Below are 8,700 nucleotides of genomic sequence, written 5' to 3'. Positions count from 1 at the left end.
TAAGGCCAGAGCATCCTCTCAAGCATCTTTGGAATCTCAACCCAAAGAGCCTGCTGCAGAAGGGAAGAAAAGGAAGGAAAGGGTCAAGAAGACCATGGCCAGAGTGAAGGGAAAGGCTTCCATGATGGAAGAAGAAGAGGAAGAAGAGGTTGCTGCACCAGCACCCAAGGCACAGAAGCTTATGGGTGATGCTATCAGGACAGGGGCTGCAACATCAAAGCCCAAAGAAGCACCCAAAGCTGCCTCCAAGCCCAAGACTGCACCAAAGAGAAATACCAGAAACATACCAGCTGCTGAGAAGAACAAGGCCCCAGTGCCTGAGACTGTTGCTGAAGAAGAAGATGAAGAGCATGTTCTGAGAAAATTGAAGCCAAAAATTCCAGACCACAATGATGCTCATCCTGTGGCTGAGAACATGAAGATCAGGAGAGACTCAGGACTGAGGAAATGGAGAGAAACAGATCCATATGCTACCAGGAGAAGGACTGCTGTTGATTACAGGATCCACACAAAGGAACAGCAGGATTTCTATGAGATAGTGCTGCTGGACAAGAAGCCTATAGTGTGTGAAATGAGGTGGGTCGATTGGAAGTATATCAAGGAAAATGAGGAACACGATCCTGGTGTGTTTGACAGCTTCAGTGCTTGTGGAGTTGCAGACTTTGTTGGGCAGAAGCTCACAAAGTGGAATGAGGAGCTCATAATGCAATTCTACTCCATAGCACACTTCTGTCCAGATGGCAGGATAGTATGGATGTCTGAAGGTACAAGGTACCACTCAACTATTGAGGAATGGGCAAATCTGATCAATGTTCCTGAGGAAAAAGAAGATGACTTGGATGTCTATGCCAAGAAGAAGATGGATCACAACTCTATGGAAAATATGTACAAGGAGATTCCTGAAGATGATCTTCAGACTTAACATTTTGGGTCAGTAAAACACTTGCTGTCAGGGCTGCCTACAATCAATTGGATCCTTAGGCACACTCTCTTGCCTAAGTCGGGTGATCACAGAATGAACAGAGGCCATTCAATTAACTTGCTACATATATTTGATGTGCCACAGAAGTTCAAGGTCATGAGCCTTATAGTTGAGACTATCAAGAGGAATGCAGCTGACCAGAAAAGAAGTTGTGGATATGCCCCACAGATCCAGGAGTTGATAAACTCAAAGATGGGCACATGCACATACTTGTTGGATAATAAACACTTGCCTATCTATCCTGACTTTGAGGACAACCAAGTTGTGATGAATGAAGATGAACCCTCCTCAGTGCAAGCACAAGCAAAGAAGGAGAAGGCAAAGAAAGAGAAGGATGCCAAGATGCCAACTCAAGAGGAGGAATCTGAGTACCTTTTGAAAAGCAAGCAGGACCAGCTTGGTTACTTGATAGCATCATCTCTGAGAATTGAGAAGGGATTGGCCACCCTAACTCAAAACCAGGAGAGCCTGGAAAGAATCGTGGAACAAAAATTCTATGATTTAGATGTCAAAGTAACTGAGATTCAGTCTGTTGTGGAGCAGCTACAGGATGACATGCAGGAGAGGAAGGGCAAGACAACCACTGATGCATTTTCCAGAGTGCCTCGAGCTCAGAGATCTGTTGTAGTGCCTGTACCAGACACTAGAGCCACTTCATCTGCACCAGCTACAGCTCCAGCGCAACCAGCTCCAGCACCTACCCCAGCAGCTCCATCTACTTCAACTGAAGCCTTCGTCCTTGGAGTTCTCCGGACACCACCACCTGAAGACCAAGCCTGAGAGTCGTTTTAGTGCTATGCATTTTCTATGAACTTTTTGGTAACTTGTTGCCAAACGGGGAGAAAAATGTATAGATCATAGGCTTCGAGAGAGAGCGTTGCTTTTTATTCTCTCTTGCTTTGGTGGTTGAACTTTGTTTGTCTTTTGATTGCTTAAGATACTACGCTATTATCTGTGAGACATTGATGATCATGTGGTTGATCATAAGCTACACTTATGCTTGTTAGATGATATTATCTTACTTATCCTTATATGATCATTCACTTTGCTTGGTGATCGGTGCATGTATTTAATTCTTCTCATTTTGAGCGCTCCACCAAGATGTATGTGACATGGAAGAGTAACCCATGATCCTAACTCATTGTGCATTTGCAGTCCAAAGCAAATCTTAAGATATGCACAAATTTAGGGGGAGCTCTTGCTTTTCACATACTTCTCAAAGCGACAATATCTTTCACTCTTATTATCATTTGTCGAAGCTTTGATCTATATGTTGTCATCAATTACCAAAATGGGGGAGATTGAAACCGAGGAATGAAAAATGATGGCAAGAAGTATCACTGCGTCAAGAATGTATAAGAGATGGTGCAATTCTCATGACATTCCTAGCATAAAGTGGGTAATACTTCAGGGTAGAACATAACAAAAACTTGATTGCATTTGATCTGCGGAATACAACTGCTGACCCAATCCTAGATATGGATGAGGTACTGGAGTTTGTTTCTCCTAGTCATTCTGAAATAGAATGGCTTAACGGACCACAAGAATAATAAGCATCGATAACATGGATGCACAATTACTCCTGACTATCAATTGATAGGCGATGGTCGGAATACAAATGAAGAGGGACAACTCAAGAGGACATATATCTTTCTGAGTTGTGGATGCATAGATTAGTATGTCGAACCAAGTTCAACAAGTTTCTTCCAGACAACCCATGCAGGAAGGTAGGACTGGCAGAATCACAATTATGAATGGAGAACTCCTCAAGAGTACTCTGATTGTAATATTTTGGTTCAAAGAACTGCTGCCTTAATGGTTCATGGTATTTGGAAGAAAGAAATACCACGGACCTCGAGGACTGTCGCAAGGTTACTAATATCCTAAAGGAACGAGCAAACACTATCAACATGAGGTAAGTAGGGTGAATCTCGGGTTCAAGAACCCAGGAATAGAATACCTACTACTAAATGGCATCATGGAATGCTTTCGAGAATGGTGGCCAGAATCATCACACCAGAACACAAAACATGGCTAGATTACTAGGTGACTCCCTAAAACACCTAGGGTCATAATAATAGCTCCACCATATATGTCGAGGCAACAGAGTACCTCAACTCACCGATAGTGTGATTAATCTAGCCCAAATGGACATCAGAAACATGAGGAAGGGGTTTGCAAATGCATCAGACTACTTAGAAACCTGGGATGACTCGGACAGCATAACGGATGTAAATGCTCAAAAGATTTGAGACATCCTGCAAAATGGTGGCATAACCACTCAATAACACAATATCAAGGTTCCAAGATCAACTGTCAACATACGGAAGTAGTAGGAACGGAACTGAGGCTTGAAACTATCAATTCTATAAGTCTATGGATTAGCAACACGTGTTCCTGATAGAAAGATGAGAAGCCTAGTTCTTAATCCCTGAAAGTGCAACTTTCCCTGGGTGGTTTTGGTAATTCCTAACAACATATAGCTCATTGAGCTAACATTATCCCAAGATTAATATTTCAAGAAAAGCTCAATGAATGGCATGGCATGGATGAGGAAAGTGGATCCCTCAAAATTCTAAGGACAAAAAGTTTGGCTCAAGCTTCAAGATCAAGACTCTACATTTTATATTTTAGTGATCCAAGATCACATTGAGTCTATAGGAAAAACCAATACTATCAAGGAGGGATGAGGTGTTGCTTAATGGCTTGCTTGCTCAAAGTGCTTAGTGATATGCTCCAAAACCCTCAACTACCTTCCCACATCCACATATGACCTAAACCAAAAGTCAAACTCGGCCCCACCGATTCTATCTATCCGGCGCCACCGAGTTTCAAATGTCATAGCCACTGCCACAAACCCTAGCAATTCGGTTTCACCGATAGGGATCTCGATCTCACCGAGATGGGATTGTAATCTCTCTGTTTCCCTTCGTAACGTTTCGGTCTTATCGAGATGAGCGATCGATCCCACCGAGATTGCATTGTAAACTCTCTGTTTCCCTTTTGTAACATTTCGGTCTCACCGAGATGAGCGAATCGGTCCCACCGAGTTTACCTGACCAACTCTCTGGTTAGCTTATTACCAAAATCGGTCCCACCGAGTTTGTGTAATCGGTCACACCGAGATTACGTTATGCCCTAACCCTAACCATATCGGTCCTACCGAGTTGCATCTCAGTCCCACCGAAAATCCTAACGGTCACTAGGTTTGCTGAATCGGTCCGACCGAGTTTAACCATTCGGTCCCACCGAGTTTGGCAAATTGTGTGTAACGGTTAGATTCTGTGTGGAGGCTATATATACCCCTCCACCCACTCTTCATTCATGGAGAGAGCCATCAGAACATACCTACACTTCCAATACACATTTTCTGAGAGAGAACCACCTACACTTGTGTTGAGGTCAAGATATTCCATTCCAACCATATGAATCTTGATCTCTGGCCTTCCCCAAGTTTCTTTCCACTCAAATCTTCTTTCCACCAAATCCAAATCCTGTGAGAGAGAGTTGAGTGTTGGGGAGACTATCATTTGAAGCACAAGAGCAAGGAGTTCATCATCAACACACCATTTGTTACTTCTTGGAGAGTGGTGTCTCCTAGATTGGCTAGGTGTCACTTGGGAGCCTCCGACAAGATTGTGGAGTTGAACCAAGGAGTTTGTAAGGGCAAGGAGATCGCCTACTTCGTGAAGATCTACCGCTAGTGAGGCAAGTCCTTCGTGGGCGACGGCCATGATGGAATAGACAAGGTTGCTTCTTCGTGGACCCTTCGTGGGTGCAGCCCTCCGTGGACTCGCGCAACTGTTACCCTCCGTGGGTTGAAGTCTCCATCAACGTGGATGTACGATAGCACCACCTATCAGAACCACGACAAAAACATCCCTGTGTCCAATTGCGTTTGAATCCTCCAAACCCTTCGCTTTACATTCTTGCAAGTTGCATGCTTTACTTTCCGCTGCTCATATACTCTTTTGCATGCTTGCTTGAATTGTGTGGAGATTGCTTGACTTGTGCTAAGATAGCTAAAATTGCCAAGAACTAAAATTGGGAAAAGGCTAGATTTTTATTTGATCAAGTAGTCTAATCACCCCCCCTCTAGACATACTTTCGATCCTACAATCCCCATAGAAGAGAAGAGGATGACTCAGACCAGAAGGGCATAAGGTAAAGGAGTAAAAAGAGCCTTACGTACCCTTCCACAATCAATCCCCGTATATAACTAAGGAATTTCTAGACTCAACTTCGACCAGTTTGGCTTGGTAACCCTACAGGCAGTCAGGCTCTGATACCAAAGCTGTCAGGACCCCGATCCTAAGTCACACCGATCTAGCATGTAACACTTCATATCACTTTGCGGCCTCACGCACGGTATTCCCATGGGTGCCACCTTACCTGGCCCGGGACCGTTTGTGCCTTTTGGCTCAGGTATATGATAATGTTGCTAGCATCCATATGACAGAGAACCCGCGCCGACATGGCTAGTCGTGAACCCAAAGTGGCACCAACCTATGGGGACAGGCATACATGAATCATCGAGCATGTCGGTCAGCAGCGTGTGAATCCGGGCTGTAGCACTAGGCTAACAGGACTCCGGGAACCCGGGCTGTAGCAGGCTAGGCAGGACTCCGGATGTCACCGCGTGACATTTCCCCGAAGGGACAAACACAGGAACGAAGTGAAACACATGCCGGCCAATCAAGTGTCCTGAGCAGTAGTGCTGGGCTAGCAGGACTCCGGTGAACCAGGCTGTAGCGGACTACTGTGTCTCATGGAAGCACTAGACTACATTTACCCATAAGAGAGGTTGCCAAGGATAACAACTAGATTGTCGGATCCCACACATACCAAGCATTTCAATCATACACACAATATGCTCGATATGTGTAAATACAACATGGCATCACAACATAACTCTACTACTCAAGTATTTATTCATTAGGCTCCGAGGAGCGAGATATTACAAACATGGTCTCATGACCAACATACAGAGCATACAAGCAACAAGCACATGTGGAAGCTTAACTTGTCTGAGTACAGACAACTACAAATGAAAAAGGCTGAGAAGCCCGACTATCTACCAGATCCTGCCGAGGGCACAAGATCATAGCTGAGGTATCAAGTTAAACGTCAAAGCCCACGCGAAACTACTAGCGAGACTGAAGTCTCTCTGCAAAACATAAATTAAGCAAATGTGAGTACAAAAGTACTCAGCAAGACTTACATTAGAACTAGCTACATATGCATCGGTATCAACAGGGGGGTGGTGGATTTTAACTGCAGCAAGCCAGCTTTGACTCAGTGGCTATCTTAAACTACGACTACAAGTAACTCTTTTGAGGTGGCGCACACGAGTCCACATATTCACCAATCAATACGCCACTATGGATCCGCTCCCGTCTACCTACGAGAACGCCATCCATAGCACTCACGCTTCTCTTGCGCATTTTAGAGTATCCACTTCCACTTGTCTATGATCTATTATAGGCAACTCAGAAGTCCTTTACAGCGGGCGCGGCTATTCGAATAGTTTTATACCCTACAGGGGTGTACTTCGTCACACATGTTTCCACCACTTAGCGTCTGCACACGACATGTGCTCGGTAGACTTCAAGCGAAAGCCGACATGGGTGTAGACCACGACCTGACTAACCGCACAAGCCTCTAGTCCAGGTTTATCGCCTATTCGGGTTCCATCCGCAAGGAAATCCGGCCGGGGTGTCCTCAACGGCCCCAAACGATGTGTACAGGGTCCCGAGACGCCAAACGGGCGCCCGGGATACCCGGCCACGGTGTATCTACCGCATCATAGCCCACCCCTAGGGTCAGCACTATGCACAGCCGCCAACACATAACCTATAAACACCAGAAACTAGTTGCAACTCCTGGACAGAGGACGAGAGGGGTCAGTAAGTCGAGCGGGGTCATATTTTAGGGCCCAATGTGTGGTAGTAGCTGTTTCATGGATCACAAACACAGAACTCAGTTCCTAAGGACGATTTCAATGAGACAACCCACCATGTACTCCTACATGGCCTCTCACCGCTACCTTTACCAAATCGTGTTCACACCTTAGCTCACACACAGTAGGACATGTTCACACACCTCCGATTCATCCCTGATGAATCAGATCTGACACAACTCTATGCAATAGCAGGCATGACAAACAAGCATGAATGAGTAGGCACATCAGGTCTCAAACAACTCCTACTCATGCTAGTGGGTTTCATCTATTTACTGTGGCAATGACAGGTCATGCAGAGGAAAGGGGTTCAACTACCGCAGCATGTAACAGTTAAAACGTTGTTGTCCTAATGCAGTGAAAGAGAGCAGGAGCGAGAGAGTGGGATTGGATCAAAATGAACAAGGGGGTTTTGCTTGCCTGGCACTTCTGAAGATATCATTGGGTCATCATCAGTGTCAACGATCACAGCGTCGGTACAACGTCTATCGAGAGGGGACAACCACCAGCAACAGAGAAGGAACACAATCAATGCAATGCACAACATGATGCATGATAATGACATGGCAATATGTTGTTGATTGAGCTAATGCAACTAGCAACACAATTAAATGAAGTTGGTTTGAACCCAAAGTTCAAATTCAAACTCCACATGTGGTTATTTAAGTACCATTCATTTGATTTGTCCTAAACAGTGGCCTTAAGTTGTCCTAACATGCATGAAAATGGTACAGATGGATAGATTGGATTTTTCTGATAATTTTTCATATATAATTTATTTCATTTGGAGTTACGGTTTAATTTCTATGATTCTTAGAAGTTTTGGGCATTTTCTGGAATTTCCTGAATAAACTCAAATCCAGAAAATGTTTTATTGCATCAGCATCACATAGGTGTTACGTCAGCAGGTCAACTAGGTCGGCCAGGTCAAACCTGACCTGTGGGACCCATACGTCAGTGACTCAGGCTGGTTTGGGTGGATGACAGGTGGGACCAGTCAACGTTGACTTGACCAAAGTCAAAGTTGACACGTGGGGTCCACACGTATTAGTACTAATCTTAACAAAAATTTAGACTAACCTAATTATGCTCGGGGACCCACATGTCAGTGTCTAAACCAACTGCCAGGGTTAATTAGCACTAATCTAATCTAGCTAAAGATTAACAGAGACGGGCCCGGACTTGGACCACGGCTCGTCGCCGGCGATGCCAGAGACGGCGGAGGCGCTCGGAATCGCAAATCAGGCGACCAAATGAGCGGCGGAGAGGCTCTACGGGGAGCTGGCGATCGCGCGCATCTAACGGGGCAAGCGGGAGCAGCTGGGGTGGACTGAGCTCGTCGGAAGGGAGCTCGAGGCGGCGGCCGGAGTTTGGCCAACGGCGGTTTGCGCGTTGCGGGGCATGTCCGGAGCCGTGGATGGTCGTGATCGACCCGCGAAAGTGCAGCGAGTGCAGCGGTGGGCTCGGATGCGTGCTTGCTCGGCCGTGGTCGCGGTGGCGACATGGCCGGCGGCGAGGAGCTATCGGCTCCGATGGCTATGGTGGTTAGAAGGCGCGGACGAGCACGGGGAGAGAGGGGAAAGGGGCAGGGGCTCACGGCGATTCTAGTAGAGGCAATGAAGAGGCCGGGGAGGGGCTGGAGCTCGCGAATCCATGGTAAGTTCGCCGGCGGTCAAAGGTTGAAGACGAGGTCGGGGACGACGCTGCAGGGCTTCCGGCGGGGCGTGGCTCGCTGAGGGGGTGGAGGACGAGGTGGCGG

This window comes from Triticum urartu, chromosome 5A (assembly GCF_056163025.1).
Source record: "Triticum urartu cultivar PI428250 chromosome 5A, HENAU_Tu73, whole genome shotgun sequence".
NCBI classification, from domain to species: domain Eukaryota; kingdom Viridiplantae; phylum Streptophyta; class Magnoliopsida; order Poales; family Poaceae; genus Triticum; species Triticum urartu.
Note: the sequence above shows the minus strand (reverse complement) of the source record.